Source organism: Syngnathus scovelli, unplaced genomic scaffold, assembly GCF_024217435.2.
Source record: "Syngnathus scovelli strain Florida unplaced genomic scaffold, RoL_Ssco_1.2 HiC_scaffold_27, whole genome shotgun sequence".
Classification (NCBI taxonomy): domain Eukaryota; kingdom Metazoa; phylum Chordata; class Actinopteri; order Syngnathiformes; family Syngnathidae; genus Syngnathus; species Syngnathus scovelli.
The window spans coordinates 300001-318367 of record NW_026061362.1 but is presented as its reverse complement, the minus strand read 5'-3'; the positions used below and the strand labels follow the sequence as shown (position 1 = coordinate 318367).

General features: G+C 44.0%; 1 long non-coding RNA gene, 1 other non-coding gene and 1 pseudogene across 2 annotated transcripts in view; all 3 read right to left on the bottom strand.

Annotated features, from left to right (window-relative positions):
• Positions 1-15713: 15713 nt before the first annotated feature.
• LOC137839935 (uncharacterized) overlaps positions 15714-18367 on the bottom strand; it is a 13701-nt gene continuing 11047 nt past the window's right edge. Inside the window, exon 2 of the long non-coding RNA XR_011086334.1 lies at positions 15714-15975. This is a non-coding gene — a long non-coding RNA (uncharacterized lncRNA). The remainder of the gene's footprint in view (positions 15976-18367) is intronic.
• LOC125993232 (U2 spliceosomal RNA) lies at positions 16367-16449 on the bottom strand (annotated as a pseudogene).
• Positions 18179-18250, bottom strand: trnaq-cug (transfer RNA glutamine (anticodon CUG)). Its single transcript has one exon. It is a non-coding gene; the product is annotated as a tRNA-Gln (tRNA).

Here is an 18367-nt window from a genome sequence, read left to right as displayed (position 1 = left end):
GGGCGGTAAGGGTCGGCATCTTTGACTGTGACGGCACGGTGCTGATATCCAACTCCTCCCATGGATGCCATACATTTTGCTTCAGTGACATTCATTGCTCTGGCCTCCAAGCGAACTTGCGTGGAGGAAGGGGGGAGTTTCGAACACACATAACACCCCTCCTGTGTGTGAGCTCTCACAGTGAACTTGACATACCGGTACCAAGTGTTGGTTTCGTATGGGTTTCTGGGGTCCCATGACCAGTCCTCAAAGTTCTCATCATGCGACCATCGTTTTCCACGGGCAACATTGTCATTTGGTCTGTTCAGATGAGTCAATAGACCATAGCACGCTCCAACCACAACGCAGCAGAGGATCCATCTGGCATATGGAGCCCCGTTGCTACTAGGATGGCAGAGACACCGGGACATCCCCTCGCCTAGCGGAGTGGGGATCGATGAATTCTTCACCAACATTGAGACATCTCACCCTAAACGATGGGACTCCTTTGTAGTTAGCCTTCCCCACCACTCCGAATTAGGGGTCCAGCACTCTCTGCAACTTGCAGTGGCTGAGGTGAATCCAACTGGGCCGTTGAGAAATCTTAACCGCCGTGGGAGTAGCAAGCAAAACTTGAAATGGTCCCTCCCACCGCGGGCTGGCCCAGTTCTTTCTTTTGATGACCTCGATGTAGACCCAGTCTCCTGGATTGATGGGGTTGTCCACCTGTGAGGGGGAGAGATCAGGCGGCAGTAAATTTGCATTGGACACATCTTTCAGTTTGAGCGTCCTGATTAGATAATCTGCCAAGGTCTGTTCTTCGTCTGCTTTTTGCAAATCTGCAGGGAACACTGGTAGTCTGTATGGTCTCCCATGTATGACTTCAAAAGGTGTTAGTCCTTCGGAAGTGGGAGTAATTCTCATATAGAGCTTCACTAAGTCGAGGCACTCTGGCCAAGGTCTGCCTGTTGTTTCCATGCATTTTTTCAACCTGCTTTTGATAGTAAAGTTTGCCCGTTCAACCAGGCCTGCGCTCGAAGGATGCCAAGCACAGTGGTTTTTTAACGTTATTCCAAGGTGTACAGCCATGTTCTGCACAACTTGGTTCACAAAGTGTGGACCATTGTCACTGTAAATGGTTTGGGGGATGCCATGAGTTGGTATGATGGTTTTGCAGATAGCTTTTGCCACTGTTAAGGCATCTGCGCGTTTAGATGGAACTACTTCCACCCATTTTGAAAATGCATCAATCATCACTAGGCAGTATTTGTAAGGTCCACTTTGTGTGAGTTCAATAAAATCCATATGCATGATTTGAAATGGATAAGAGGGTTTTGGAAATGAGCCTCTCTTAGATCTCATGTTTCCTTGTGGATTATGTTTCACACAAACAGGACATGCTTTACAATTTTTTTTTAAGTAAGCATCTAAACCAAAGGTAGTGAATTGTTGATCTATGATGGACTTCATCCCTCCTGTCGACACATGGCAAGGCCCATGTGTCGCAAGCGCTGCTGCCTTAAAAAGTGATTTTGGTAAAACAGGTTTGTCATTGATGCGGTGGATATTATCTGTATCCACTATTGCACCTTTTGTCGTCCACATTCGTTTTTCCACCATTGGAGCATTGCCCTGCATATCTGTCAGTACAGTCTTATCTATGAGTTGTGTGTCCTCTGAACCCATTAAAAAAAAATCATGGCCATGTCTCCCTGCAGCTGCTTCTTTTGCAATTTTGTCTGCTAATCTGTTTCCATTTGAGACTTCATCTCTGCCAGTGGTGTGAGCAGCACATTTACACACAGCTAGTTTAGCAGGTAAAAGAATGGCCTGCAACAATTCTTTTAACAAGGAGGCATGGGTAACCGGCTTACCGGTTGATGTTGTCATCCCTCTGCGCTCCCATTGTTTCGCAAAATAGAACAGAGTAGAAAACGCATACTGACTGTCTGTGTATACAGTGACTTCCTTATCTTCCGCTAATTGACAAGCTCTTGTTAGAGCAATCAGCTCAGCAGCCTGTGCTGACCTGGTGTATGGAAGCTTCTCTGCTTCAACAATCTGGTTTGGCAATTTCACAATTGCATAACCACTTTGATTGTTTCCTTTAGAACATGATCCATCCACAAACCACTTTTCCCCCTTGTCAAGTGGCGTGTCACTTAAATCTTCTCTGGGCAGCTGTAGATGTTCTGTAGCATCCAAACAGTTATGTGGTGTTCCATCCCCTGGCAACGGGATCAACGTTGCTGGGTTAAGGATTGTGCACCTCTTTATCACGATGTGTGGTTGTGACAGAAGTATAGCTGTGTAGGACAGATGTCTGGCTGGCGACAAAAAGTTCATTTTGCTTTGCAGCAGCAACACATCTACAGCATGTGGAACCAGCAGCTCCATTTTGTGAAAGAGCACCACATCTGCAGATTGTCTCACTGCAAGCGCCGCCGCGCATACTGCTTGGACACAGTCCGGTAAAGACAGAGCCACTGGATCCAGTTTTTTTGAATAAAATGCAATTGGTCTTAGTTTGCTGCCATGACTCTGCAGCAACACTGAGGTCATAAAACCATTCCTGCAGTCTGCTGTTTGCACAAAGGTTTTATTGTAGTCTGGCAAGATAAGAGTTGTGGTTTCTATCAGAGCCTGTTTCAGCACTACAAAAGCATCATCCGCTACTGGTGTCCACATGATTTTTTCTGTCATTGTCATGGGAACTCCATGCACAATATCCAGCAGCGGTTGTGTTTTTTCCGCATCATGTGGGATCCGGCGGCTCGGTGGGGCACTGGGTAGCACGTCCGCCTCACAGTTAGGAGGGTGCGGGTTCGATTCCACCTCCGGCCCTCCCTGTGCGGAGTTTGCATGTTCTCCCCGAGCCAGCGTGGGTTTTCTCCGGGTTCTCCGGTTTCCTCCCACATCCCAAAAACATGCTTGGTAGGCCGATTGATCACTCCAAATTGTCCCTAGGTGTGAGTGCGAGTGCGAATGGTTGTTTGTCTCTGTGTGCCCTGCGATTGGCTGGCAACCGGTTCAGGGTGTCCCCCGCCTACTGCCCGATGACGGCTGGGATAGGCTCCAGCACGCCCGCGACCCCCGTGGGGACTAAGCGGTTCAGAAAATGGATGGATGGATGGATGTGGGATCCATGCTCTGCAGTAATTGCAGAGCCCCAAAAATGACATCATTTGTTTTTTTGTTTCAGGTTTCGGTGTATCTGAAATAATCTGCTTTCTGGTTCTTTGTATCTGTCTTCCAGAAGCCGACAAAGTGTGACCTAAATAGTTCACTTCCTGTCTGACCCATTGTAACTTATTTTTGCTCACTTTATTCCCTGTTTTGCAGAGATAGTGTAACAATGCTAAGGAGTCTGCCTTGCAAGCAGCTTCAGTTTCAGAGGCTACCAGGAGATCATCTACATAAACTAGAAGTTGGCTTTTGTTTGACATCTGAAAATCAGCCAAACAGGCCATGATAGCTTGAACGAAAATAGTTGGACTATCAGCAAATCCTTGTGGCAATCTGGTGTATGTATAGCTTTGTCCTTTAAAGGTAAAAGCGAACCAAAACTGTGAGTCTGGGTGAATTGGCACTGAGAAAAATGCATTGCTGAGATCAATTACTGTGAAAAACTTCTGATTAGGTTTCAAAGTGTTCAGAAGTGTGTGTGGGTCAGGCACATTGGGTGCTCTTGTTTGCACTGCATCATTCACTGCTCGTAAATCTTGTATCATTCGCCAATTAATTTGTCGGCCTTTTGGACTGGAAAAATGGGAGTGTTGCAAGGAGAATCCGAGCATTCCCTAATGATTCCTCCTGCCAAAAGATCATTTATAACAGGGGCAATCCCATTTATTGCCTCCTGTTTTAAAGGATATTGCTTAACTCTTGGACGCCACTCTGATCTTGGTTTGATCTGTACTGGGGAAATGGATTTTAAAAGTCCTACATCAGATGGGCCCTTGTTCCACAGTTTTTCAGGAAGCCCAGCCAATTCCCCCTCCTCCTTTTCATTCAAACAAATGTCAACTAGTCAGGGAAGCGCACAAGCGCCTGCTCTGCCTACAGCCACTTCACACACTGTTTGCTTCCACACGTCACAACTGGTGCTGTAGCTCCACCCATCACCTTTGTCCTCATAATCAGTCACAGATCCAGCAAGTTTAATTCGGGAACCCACATCTGCCCACGTTATACTGTGAGGTTTAAACAATGAGATGTGGGGTACAGCCGACAATTTGTATCAGTCTTTCTGAGGAGCGGGCAAGAGTACAGCGGCAGCTGCAAATGACCTGCGATCAGTGTACAGAGCAGTGATTGTTAAAGTTACTTCTGTGTCGCTGAGAAAACTTCCATTATAGTCATCTTGTGGATCAGTGAGAATATTCATGGTGACATGTAATTCAGTACAAGTCATTTCTGATTCAGGTTGGGACAATTGTTTTCGAGCTTCACTCAGCAATCTGCTTGGGAGTTTAGGATTTCGTTCAGGAGGGATGGCATAGGAGCAGCAAATCTGTTCACCTGCTTGTGCAGCATATGAGTCCACATCTCTCACTCTACATGCTCGCATGCCATCCTTTACTGGAATTATTGCAATTCCCAACCGAGTCATCAGATCTCGTCCCAACAGGTTTATGGGACATTTTGGGGATAGGACAATCGAAACTGAAGCCATGCTTCCAGTTTCCTTATCTCTCACTTCAACTGGATTAGAGATACTTTCCTTGTGTACCTGCCCATCAGCAGATTTCACCCAAATAGTATTTTGGGAGGCCTTTAGATTTGGGACTTTAGTTTTTATCACGGTTTTACAAGCCCCGGTATCACACAAAAACTCGACATCACTGCCTCCAATGTTTAGAGTAACATATGGTTTTTCTTTTAATGTACTCAGAATGTCCCATGCTGTATGGACATCTACTATTTCTTCCTCTATAGGAGCACCAGAGGTCAAAGGGGGGGGGTCTAGTCATGCTGAGAATTTGGCCTTTCCTCTGCCCCTCCCTGCACCCTTTGATTGATATTGTTTTGCAGAACAACACTCCCTTGCAAAGTGTCCTCGTTTCCCACAGGTCCAACAGTTGTCAAAATCTCGTGGGGGTTTTGAATTATATGGCTGCCTGCGACCTTGTTGGCCTCTACCTCTTCCTCTAACATGCTGGGACCCTTGGAAGAAGACTGTTGTATCTTCATCTAGTTCATCATCATCATTATCTAGATGAAATACATCAGAACTTTTGCCTTTTTTGATCACTTTTTCAGCATGTCTGGCCCATTGCATAGTTGTTGTCACACTTGCAACATCCACTTCCACCAAATGTTTCCTCACCCAGTTGCCTATTTCAGGGCGGAAATTAGTGAGGAGCGCATTTTTAAGCTGTTGTTGATAAGCACTCTCAGCTGTATCATTGAATGGGATGCCACTATGCACCCTGAATTCTTTTTCAAATCTCAAACGAAAATCATCAGTATCTTCGCCAGGCTTCTGTTTTATTCCTGCCAAATGACCATAATTCGCTCGTCTTTGAAATATAGTTCGCACTCTTTGCACAAGACCATTCCATTGTGCTGCATACTCCTCTCCCAATTGATTTCCCTCAACGGGATAGGGAAAAGGCCCTTGATTATTTCTACCTGTATAATTTCCTCTAACCTTTGCCCAGTCTTTTCCCAAGGAGGACATTGCAGCTTCTCCTGCCTCATGTCCATTCAGTCTATAGGAATGTATAATTCCAGCCATGTCCTCTGCCCATATAGCTGCGTCTTCAGCAACAGGGGTAACCCCTTCAACTGCTTTTCTTGCCTCTTCCAAAGTCCATGGCCGGAAAACATATGTATGTGGGGGTTGGCCTTCGCCTACAATAGGGTTTGGCACCTGTATCATTGGGCACACATCAACATTGTCTACATTTTGAGAAAATTTAGCAGCAGTGGTCAAACTTCTTGTTTGTACAGGACTTCTAGTAATGTGACCCTGACTTCTTTTGCTGTTATATGGGGGGGCTGCAGGTTTGTTAAGCTTGGGTACAAGTTTTGTGTACGAGCGGAAGGCCCCTCTTGCTCCTCTGCTCGAGCTGCCCCTTCAGCGTCGGCTGGAGCCGTGGCCGCGGCAGTGCGCCTGCGCACTGCGGCCTCATTGTCTTCCGGCCTGACAAACATAGTCTCAGCCTCATCACCTTTCATCTTTCTATCTTTTGTCTTTTGGATTTGTTCTTTTCTCTCTTGTGAAGCTTTCAACCACATTTTAGCACAATCCAATTCTCTCTCTTTTCTTTTTCAGTCCATTTTTCTTTTTATCCACACTCTCTTCCAAAACATCAACTACTATCTTCCACACTTCAACTCTCAACTTCCCTTCTACTCCATACTTTTTCCTCCACTTCGGCATATATTGCATACAATTAAGAAATCTACTCGCGATGTACTTCTCATCTCCGTCAAGAGGTAGAGATTTACCGTTTTTATTTCCCATCTTATTTCTAGTAATTTTAGGTTATACAATGTCCTTTTCTCAAAAATATTATTATTATTATTACTTATTTATTACTTATTTATTTAATTATGTCTTTGAGGATCCTCAATGCAGGTTTAAATTGACCTTTCAACAAATTACTAGCCTGTATTATTGCCGTGGATCAATGCTAGAACTGCTATTTAGTCAATTTATCCTACCAGTCACACACTCAATCACACAAACTCCAGCGCTTTTTTAGGCCTATCCAGGGATGGGTGTAAAACCCTCCCAAACAGCTTTGGAAAAACGGACAAAAGAAAAAATCTACGCCCTTCTTCAATTAAGAAAAAGAAGCTCTGTTTTTCTTAGCCCGTTTCTTCCACTGGGACTTGAACCCAAGCTATTCTTTGGCTTGGAAAAACATACAAAGAAAAATCTACGCCCTTCTTTGATTAACAAAAAAGAAGCTCCGTGTTTCTTAGCACGTTCCTTCCACTGGGACTTTAACCCAAGCCAGATCCCTCAGCTCAGAAAAACAGACAAAGAAGAGTCTACACACTTCTTCGATGAACGAAAAAGAAGCTCTGCGTTTCTTAGCCTGTTTCTTCCACTGGGACTTGAACCCAAGCTGGCTCCCGTGCACCTCTATGTGTTACGCGTTTAACAACACAACACAATTTCAGGCCTTTAACTTACTTATCCCCTGGTTCGTTGCACTGCCGGGTCCCGTCAATCCACCTCTGTCAGACGAAGGCAGACCTAAGATGCTGGCCCAGCGAAGAATTTCCTTCCCAGGTCTTTCTTTACCAGGTCCGGCTAGTGGACGCTGGCCCGTCGACGGTGTACAGCGCGTCGTCCTCCGTCAGCCAGATGATGGGTATGAGGGTCCCGGGTTTCGGCACCAAAATGTTAGAGATTTGCTCACTCCAACTTATTTTGCAAGAACCACACAGGAGACAAGGCAAGTTCTTTTAGACACCTGCAGGTGGAGAGATCACTCGCTACAGGAATGAAATCTGAAAAGTCTCCTTCCTGTAAGGGCATATTTATTAGGAGGAACAGAGTGGGGGTGAGAGTGACTGAAAAGGAAACCCTTGTGCTCTAGTCAAAACATATCAGGGGATGTTTTACGACCTTGTGTAGGATGAGACAAGGTAGGTTATTTATTACCGGTTGCATTCCAACATAATCATACGATAAGGATAATTTGAAAAACCCTAACAGTGTTGATCGCAATTTGGAGTCAGATCAATAACTAAAATCCGTAACCGAACATCACTTATAGTGGGTTGCTTATTGATTGCTCAAACAATAACACACGGAGGCAAAGATGCAGTACGAGCCGATCTTTACCGGGTGCTCCGTCACGACCCCACACAGACCTGACCACACAATCACTGAACCTCCAGTACTGACAGACAAACACAGTCGAGCACTGAGTGCTCGATCCAATCTACCACATCCCTCTTTTCCAACTGAGAAGTAGTTTATCCATCAGTTACCTCAACTCTTTCGTATCAACACTGATCAAAATTGCAACATGCATATTTCAATTATAAACAAGGCATGTTTCAATAAACCAAATGGCTTTCAACAAGCTATTCTGTTAAGCTTATCGTTTGGCGAATCATGTTGACCTTTCTTTTTTTACTTTCTCTTCGAACTTATAACATTTTATAACATTTCAAGATAAACACAAATCATCCACCCGTTATTTTCTCCCCCTTTTTTTTTTAAACACTGAGTAACAACATCACTTCAAGTCAATCGGTGTACCTGGCAGGGCGCTTAACTGCTCTGCCACTCCTGGTATAGCATGTGGGTGTGCTGTTCTCAGACACAGGATAAGGGGTGTGTGGTACCGGATCCAGTGGTGGTGAGTCCACTGTTGCAGTAGTCTGAGAATGTTGTAACTCAGAGTCCAAATGTTCATCAGGATGAGTGCTCGATTCAATCTACCACAGTTCTGAGAGAATCTATGGCCACAAACTGAGCAGGAAAAAGGTTTCTCACCTGTGTGTGTTCTTACATGTGTTTTTAAATGTCCCTTCTGAGAGAATCTTTGGCCACATCTTTATTGATTAAAGGACACACCTTGTCCTTTTGCTCATTAGGCATGGCTATTGTCACATTCAAACTTGTACAGATAGAAGAATCAAAATCAGGACTCGATCCTGCTTACCAAGACCAGCGCTTCAACCAGCTATTAGGTTCGAGCTCACTAACTGGTTCTCAAACTTGGCCCAGCTATCTAGCTATGCTTGCTCGCAGAATATTAGCATGGGAGTTAAACGTGCCTTTTGATTTGTGACACATCCTGATTAAATTTCGCATTATTGTACATGAATAGTTTATGTACATCAACTAGACCAAGGACATTGTTGTTGACTTCCGGAAGGGTCACACCCGCTGACCATCGACGGTGCTGTGGTGGAGAGGGTGAGCAGCACCAGATTCCTGGGGGTGCACATCAGTGCGGACCTCTCCTCGTCCGCCAACACCGCGTTACTGGCGAAGAAAGCTCAGCGCCGCCTGTACTTCCTGCGGAAACTCAGGCGAGCAAGTGCTCCTCCGGCCGTCATGACTACATTCTACCGTGGCACCATTGAGAGAGTCCTCTCCAGTTGTACCGCTGTCTGGGGTGGTAGCTGCACTGCATACAAAATGAAGGCCCTGCAGCGTATAGTGAACACGGCTGGTAAGATTATTGGTGCTTCACTCCCCTCCTTGAAGGGCATTTACACCTCCCATCTCGCCCGGAAGGCGACCACAATTGTGAGTGATGTGAGTCACCCCGCTCACTCTTTGTTTGATCTTCTGCCCTCTGGGAAGCGGTGCAGGAGCCTGCGCTCCTGCACCGCTAGATTCACCAACAGCTTCATTCTCCAGGCTGTTAGAATCCTGAACTCTCTTCCCCCTTCTGCGTAGCGTCCTGTACTTATTTATTGTGTTATTTGTTTATTTATTATTGATTCATCACTCTTATTTATTCATTGTTTGTGCCTTCTTGTTTTATTTTCTTGTGTTGTTTACTTGTATGTACATTGTGAACTATGTCTTGTCACCGTGGGATAGCGGGAACGTAATTTCGATCTCTTTGTGTGTCTTGGCATATGAAGAAATTGACAATAAAGCAGACTTTGACTTTAACTTTGACTCCAGCTGCGTCGCTGTCCCATCTGACAGCCAAGCTTGCTTTCCACGCAATGTCAACATAAGCACACTTCAACAATTATGTAGCGACCTGGTTAACCCAGTTACCCTTCGCCCTAGACAACAATATAAGTCTCTAATTTCTCTATTAAGGTCGCCAGGCATCCGTCCTGCTATATCAGTGATGCCTTCACCTTTTTTTTTCTTTCACGAGTCCCTGACTCGTATTGTTGGCCTGGCCGATCTAATCGACCCTGACCTTAGGCAACAGTACAAAGTCCCTAAGCGTCTACTATTGAAGCCACTCCGGTGCCCATATGCTAGCCATTGGCATCCCACAAGTTCCAGCGGTGTGAGCACCCTTCGGTGATCAGACGAAGTCCTCACCACCTTTCTCTTTTCAAAAAGAAATCATCCATACAATCATAAATGTATATACAACCACCATTCCTGAACACAGAGCTAAAATTATTCATTTTTAATTTTACTCTGCTTTCACTTCATAACATTGCTGGACTGGGAGGTTTTATTGAAAAAAAAAAAGGTTCCCCGTTACCTCTTGTGCTGATCGGACTGCAATATTGTTGAGCAAGAGCGGAGAAGGAAGAATTCTTCCTGGAGCATGCACTTTCCCTTCTGAAGAAATCACGTCGGATGGTCACCATTTGTTGGATTTTGGTCCACAATTTGGGAAGCGCGCTATTCGCGCCTCACGGCAAAAGCCATAGCCAATCACCTGTTATTCCATTTACTCACTGTGTGCTCGTTTTTTTTTTTTTTCAGTTTTAGGAAAAGGCTAAGACACCGAAACGGAATTTAGACTTACACAGGTTGGTTGAGTTCAATCACAATTCTTGTTTAGAAAGCTCTGTTTTCAGGAAAGTACAATACAGCGCTGGGCCTTTCGTGCGACCATGCTCAAGAGCAGAAAGTCTCCATTCAGAAAAGGCAACGTTCAAGGTTCTTTGGTCAGCTTATATTCAGTTGCACATGCTAGTGTGGGCCGAGTTTGATGGGTGATGAATCGGGGTGTGGCAAGTTCGCAGGAGAGTTTGATTCCATGGGAGTGGGTGCTGGTTCGGTGAGAGCTGGTTCCGTGGGGGTGGGTGCTGATTATGGGCGATTCGGTGTGTGGGGGGGCTGTTGTCTTCCATCCCGTCTTTCGGCCTTGGCGATCACCTTTGGCCGGGTTCTTGGTTGTTTTCCTTCTGCCGCTCTTCCTCTGGCACCTCTACCGGTTTTATCTCCAAGGCTCCTTCCAGTAAACCATTCTTGCACATACATCCTCTTTGCCCACTGCCGCACACCGCCCATTCATCATTCTTTCATTTTTGTCATTTTGTACGGAATTATGTGAGCTTTTGGCTGTGACATCATCAATTTATTAATGTTCCCTGACTATGCAAAGTTTGTACTCACCATGTTTTTGTTTGTTTGTTCTTTTGATACTCCATGTACTTGCTTACGTCATCAGATTCTTAGTTTAATCATGCCTCCAACCATATCTTTTCTTTGTTAGGCTAAATATTTTCCTCTGTCCAGAACGTTCAGTCGTAATCGAAAACTAGCATCAAGCATTAGTCAATACATAAAATATAATCAAGTACTGTACATTTTTAGACAACTTTGGCAGTGTCCGTGATTTAGAAAATAGTCAGCCATGCATTGAACAGTTCCTTAAGGGTCATTAAGCTATTCAGGCAATATATCAAAAAACATGTTATTTCAAAGTGCTCAGAAATACATATCAGATCTGTCATGTAACATGGGGGGAAAATAAGGTGCAAATGGTAAAAAATGGATTGTTCACAGGAATAAATTGGCAGAGCTGAAATTCCAAATTTGTCCAAAGGATGGCACCAGACCAAAACATGAGACCAAAAAAGGGGCCAGAATAAGCTAAGCAAGTTAAAATAGAAATAAAACAGGAACACGGTGTCAGAGTGTGAGTCACGCATGGACGCACAAATGTGATTTTTACTTTTTGATTTCTTTGCTTGGTGTGGTATATGGTTTTTGCTGCTTTGCTGGTCTCCAAAAAACACTCGGTGGTCGGTGGCTGTTTTCAGAAAAATAAGCAATTCAGGGACCACGGCTGATTGGGAAAAGATTTTATTCAACCGATGTCAGAGTGAAGTCTTTCCAAAAAGTTGAGTGGCCCAAGGCATGGATGTAAAAAAAAAGCCCTCCCCCCAAAAGAGGGAGCGAGCGAGCCCACACTAGAGCGAGCCCCCGCTGGAATGAGAGACCGCTGGCACCCGCTAGAGCGAACCCCCCCCCTCTTGTCAGGCCCGTAGCTTTTATACCTGACAAGAAGCTGATGTCACGGCTTTGGGTAACAGCTGTAGTTTTCAATCTACTAGTTTACTTCAGTCCTAAAAAGGAGATCTTGACCAGCGCTGTTTGTGATGGACGACAGCCACTGTACCTTATTATAGGATTCCACACATTGCTGAAACTGAATTCTCCCTGGTCACGGACAACTGGCCCTTCTATCTTCTACTAAGTACTTGTACACTACTGAAACTAAAGCTTCTCTGTACAGCAAATATAGTTTGATAGTCTTACTGCTACTATTGGATCATCTAATGCAACATACAGATACGCCTAAAGTTCAAAATTCACTTCATTGGCTAAAAATGTATTCTGTAACCGCTAAAGCAATATTGTTAGTCAATTCGATCAAGAGACCCCTCACTATGAGAATAGTGGCGTGACATAAATTGTTTGGAGAAGCACAAATGTGATTTTTACTTTTTGATTTCTTTGCTTGGCTAAAAATGTATTCTGTAACCGCTAAAGCAATATTGTTAGTCAATTCGATCAAGAGACCCGTCACTATGAGAATAGTGGCGTGACATAAATTGTTTGGAGAAGCACAAATGTGATTTTTACTTTTTGATTTCTTTGCTTGGCTAAAAATGTATTCTGTAACCGCTAAAGCAATATTGTTAGTCAATTCGATCAAGAGACCCGTCACTATGAGAATAGTGGCGTGACATAAATTGTTTGGAGAAGCACAAATGTGATTTTTACTTTTTGATTTCTTTGCTTGGCTAAAAATGTATTCTGTAACCGCTAAAGCAATATTGTTAGTCAATTCGATCAAGAGACCCGTCACTATGAGAATAGTGGCGTGACATAAATTGGTTAAAGAAATACATCAAAGGTTTAGATTTTTATTTCAGAGTTAATTGAAGCGTAACTTTAAAAATTATTCTCATGCAACAGGAAGTGAAGAAAAGGGGAAGTGAAAGGCTTTACCGGCGGCTAGCTGTACATTGGTGGAAAGTAATGCCTGGTCAAAGCGGAAACATCTGCTGAAGGACAGCAGGTGTATGAGAGGGGGAAAATTGTCCAAACCCTATACAGCGTGGGAAAACTGACCAGATTCTATAGGGCGTGGGAAACTAGGCGGTCTTATCCTATAGAGAGAATATAGGTACCAGACAAGTCTATAAAAAGTTCTGCAGGGGCAGCTACGGGGCTTTTTCCCCCAAAGAGCGCTCATACGTGAAGAAGCCCGAAGGAGTTTCAAGATTTTTTCCAGAGTCCCGGGATCTTTGTGGGAGACGCAGGATCGCTGGTCTGAAATTAACTTGGATTTACTCCAAAAAAATGGACTGGACAACTTTACAGGAGAAATTAGGTGAGAGAAAACGACTTTTATGTATTTTAGCGAGAGTGGGAAATAGTCATCAGGCCGCCGGCTCCCTCGAGGCCAGCCTGTTTATCTAATTTGAATTTTAGAAGTAAGATCGAATTGATCACTCGACTTTGCTTCCACCAAAAATAGCACGCAGCTGGTATCTACCTTTTCCCTCTGCCATGAACTGTGTTTTGCAATCGAATTGTTCTGGGATTGAATGATTTCATTAACACGGGTATCAGTGAGTGGAATTGTTCGGTTTCTGGAGTAATTGAGATTTGTAATTCGATTTCATGTTTCGTCAATAAATGTGTTTTGTATATTATCTACTTCGATGTGCGCTGATCTGTACTGAATGTGCAATCGAATGTTTGGGGTTGATTTGACGATTTGATTAATGTGCAGGGGATTATTATGGTATAACTTAGGACCGTAATAAATAAAAGCAACCTCAGACAATTTTAGAGAATTAAATAACTCCCGTAGTTATTTAAGACACGGGTTAATTTCAATCCGTTTGGAAGTTTGCTTCGTCTGAATAAATTAATGAAAGTGCTTACAACGGATTATCGGTTTAGTGTAGAACTAAAAATAATTTAATTATTTGAAGGGCGCGGGCCTGTTTCCCCTTTTTGACGCGCCGCGTAAAAAGCAACTCCGAACATGTTAGAGAATTAAATAACTTTCGTAAATATTTAAGGGAAAAGTGAATTTTGTTAAATGTTAATTCGTTTGAAAATTTACTTCCTCTAGATAAAATAACGGCGATGGTTAAAATAGATTATTAGAGTTGGTGAAGGATAAAAAAAATTCGGATTATCGGTTTAGTGTAGAACTAAAAATAATTTAATTATTTGAAAGGCGCGGGCCTGTTTCCCCTTTTTGACGGGCCACGTAAAAAGCAACTCCGAACATGTTAGAGAATTAAATAACTTTCGTAAATATTTAAGGGAAAAGTTAATTTTGTTAAATGTTAATTCGTTTGAAAATTTACTTCCTCTAGATAAAATAACGGCGATGGTTAAAATAGATTATTAGAGTTGGTGAAGGATAAAAAAATTTCGATTGTCTGTCGGGCGCGGCCCAGTTCCTAAATTTGTCGGGCCGCGTCAAAAGTTAAACAGGACGCGGTCGAAAAATAGACTTGCCTTCCAAATTAATTACTGGGCAAATCTAAATAGAGTAAAACATTTTTATTTGTTTTAAGAAAGTTGTTACTCTTTTTTAAAGCAATCAAGTGGGGTGAAGCACTCCGACCTTTAAGTGCTAGATCTACTTATAAGAAGTTGGAATTAATAATATAAAGTGCAGTAATTTTCTTCTTAAATGCTATTATTGTCACACTTTTATTAATTCGATTCTCTTTCGAATAAACAAGTTGGTCGGCTCGCTGCATGAGCGACCAAGTGGAACGGACCCATATCAACATTTACTTCAGCAAAACTAGTGCTTGGGTGCGCTATACAAACGAATCCCTGAGGTCTTAACAAAGACATCTAAAAATATCCGTAACATAATAAGAACTTCAAACATTAGCGGGGAGCCATCAATACGATGCGGTCACTTCGAAGTCTTGCCTCGAATTGAGTTACTCGGCTCGAGCTTCGGGTGACTTGAGAGGGATTGGCGTCGTACAGAAATTAGATTGATTCCGGTGGAGTTAATTTAACTCGGGTGGTTAGATTACGGACGAATCTCCGAACCCGGCTAAGACAAACCCGCCTTATGGAAAGAGGTGCGTTTGACCCGGCGTTGACGCTCGCCTTCGAGCCCCACCTCGGAAAACGGAATCCATTTATGTTTTTCTTCATAAGGGGCTTGTGAGAGCCGTGTTTTGTCTGGCCCCTCACCTAGGATCCGTTTGCCATGGATGACCCTACCAGGGGCATGAAGCCCCAGACAACATGGCTCCTAGGATGTCTGTACCTCCTTACCAGCAAATTTCTGGAAGTCCACATGGCGTCTTTGATGGCAGCAAAGGTGAGCCACTGCTTTGTAAAGTCTTCTTGCTTGATTTTCAATGGGCTCACCCCATAGAGTACAAGGTCTGCATACAGCGCTTCCCTTGCCGGGAATTGCAGGTCGCCCACAAGTCTACAGCAGCCCTGCACTACCAGAGCAGGTGCAACACCGACTCCTGGGCGCCACAGCCAGGTCGGGGGCACGTTGAGAGCGCTGACATGCCCCGGGAGTGCATAACGGACCTGACTTGGAGGACATCATGGGCCACCACCCGTAACAGGTCCCGGAGTTTGTTTCGAGAGGGCGCGGTGGTTGACATTGTGTCAAACTGTTGTGGGCTCGCCGAATGCAAGCCCGTGCACTGGACACGCCGCTTCCTGCTCCTGTACGACAGAGATCATAGACCTGTGATTTGTTAAAATTTCACTATTCTCTTGCTCTAATTTAAAGTTCTTCAAAAACTTCTTGACTAAGGAATAAGAAGGTGACAGATTAAAAGACACAGGAATTCTTTGGTCGGTGGGTATTAGCTTTATTTTCCAAAGGTATGAGCCCATCCGGAATCGTGTCATTGCTTGGCTTTTCGGTGCATTTGGTGTAACAAAGCGCGCTTCACAGGTGCAGGGCAACATATCTTCTACCGAGGAAGAGGTTTAACTCCGGGACTCCTTCTCCTCCGTTTTTTTTCTTTTTCTTCATGGTGTCCCTCTTCAGTCCCTCTGACTTGGATTTCCAGGTGAAGTAAAAAATGGCTCGGTCCAATTCTAAAAGCAACTTACTTGTTGGGATGAAAACAGAACTGATTAGTAAAAGCAAGGGTAAAATCACCACTTTTATGGTTAAAATTCTCTCTTCTACGGTCAGCTCTCTTAATCCCCCAAACCCAAGAACAGATACTGTTAGGGTTTTACAGAGTATCCTTATCATAGGATTATGTTGGAATGCAACAGGTAATAAATACCTTACCTTGTCCTCCTTATCACAAGATCGTAAAACATCCCCTGAGATGTTTAGACTAGAGGACAAGGGCTTTCTATTCAGCCTACCCATACCCCCACTCTGTTTCTCTTAATAAATATGTCCTTGCAGTTGGGGGAGCTTCAGACTTCACTCCTTCAACGTGTGAACTCTCCACCTGCAGGTGTCTAAAAGAACTTGCTTGTCTCCCGTGTGGTTCTTGCAAAATAAGTTGGAGTGAACAAATCTCTAACAGATACTACACTTGATCTTAGCCAAAAGGCAGAGAAGCGATGGAGTATGCGAGTGAGGGACACGCTTACAGGCTTCCCCGTCTACCCATTCTCACCAACGGTTTGTTAGAATAGGCCTCTTTGGCACATGTGATTAGCTAGGGAGCGTGAGCTATGCCATTATATCGCTGTAACCCTTCTCTTGCTTTATTAGCTTTCTCTACTCTATGACACCCTTTGCACATATGTAGAAGTCGCTCTCGGTTAAGACGACAAGGTCACACATTATCACACAGGCTAGGCAGAGTCGCCTCCTTGCAGGAAGGCGGCCAGAGTAGTATAAGAGCAGGAACCTTGGCGCTGGGAGAGGGACCTTCTTTTGCATCTCGCAGAAAAGGCTCCACAGCTGTGCATCGATCATTTTGGCATACATTAAATAGTTAAACTGTGAAGGCTGCCTCTTGGTAATTACTGTTAGCATATTGAGCATTAAAGATAAAGAACTGGGAACAAACCTAACAGGTTACAGTACGGAACAGAGTGCTGCTCTTCTGGGCACTAATAAATCGGCAAACCTGTCTGCCGACTTATTTGTTCACTCTTCTTCACTCGCAGTAATGCATGAAGTTCTTGAGGCATATATGTGTCCCCTTTGACCAGTCTCTATCCAACTACACAGTGTAGGTACCTATTAAAAGGGTAGTCCCGATGAACATGAAAGGCAAAGATTGATAATTCGCCAAGAACTTTCCAGGGTATCATATGTACAACGGCTGCACCGAAGAGTTGGGCCAGAAGAATAGTACGGAACTGACAGAGGATTATAACCCACGCCTTAGGAGAGACTGGAGCCTAAATCCAGCAATTTAGACCGCTCAGCCACACTACCTACCAGCTGCAGTTCCAACATTGAATTTTGTTGACAATTCTATTAAAACATGAAAGTGGATAAAAAGTTGGTTTCTCCACCAGCATCCAGGTTAGTGCTGCCCGACTGAGCTTTGTTCATAATGTAATGAACAATATGAGTGACAATCAGAATCCAGTTGCGAGTTGGAACCAAATGCTTGTTTGCCGATTAGAGGACTTGAAGAACTTCTAGCACTGAGCAGCAGAGTGGCACAGCGGGTGCGTGCTGGGCCCATAACCTAGAGGTCGATGGAATCAAGCCATCTTCTGCTGTTTGGAGTTTGTCTGCTTTGGACCTTCTTTCAAGCCATGCTTTCGAGAAGAAATGTCGTGTGCATAATATTTTCCACACGTTGGTTGTGCTGCATGGAAGTCGACCCATCCTCAATGTATACAGTTTATGAGGCATATATGTATTTTTTTTCACTCACGAGGGGTTCGGTGATTGCGCATATGAAACTGGTGGGATTCGGTACCTCCAACAAGGTTAAGAACCACTGCTCTAAACACTTCCTATAGCTTCCAATGAGAGTGTGGATTCTGGTTGAAGGTATATTGGACCATTCTTCTTGACAAATCTGTAACTCCTATAAACTTCATTTCACTTCTCAAATATCACTGTGTCTGTCTGCTATTGCTGATCCGAACAGCCAAGGATTTATGAAGAAAATCTTGAAATTGATTAGGGGTGCCCAAACTTTTGCATATGACTGTATATGACCAAAGATTTGAGGTCCAACCGAGACTGGAACTGAGATCACTGGATTCAGACTCTAGAGTGCTCATGGAACCCTCAGGTGTAGGGAAGCATACGATTTCATGGGGCAGCCCACAAGCTGCTGCCATCTGTAAATTTTTCCCAGCTAAATGACAAATTATTTGAGGTCCCACCGAGACTTGAACTCGGATCACTGGCTTCAGAGTCCAGAGTGCTCACCATTACACCATAGAACCCTAGCAGTGGCAGAAGGAGGAGCATATTTTTTCTGAGCACAATGCACTAGCGCTCATTTTACGAAAGTGACAAAAGTAGTGGAGGCAGGGCTTACACACTCATAGGGCTGTACACAA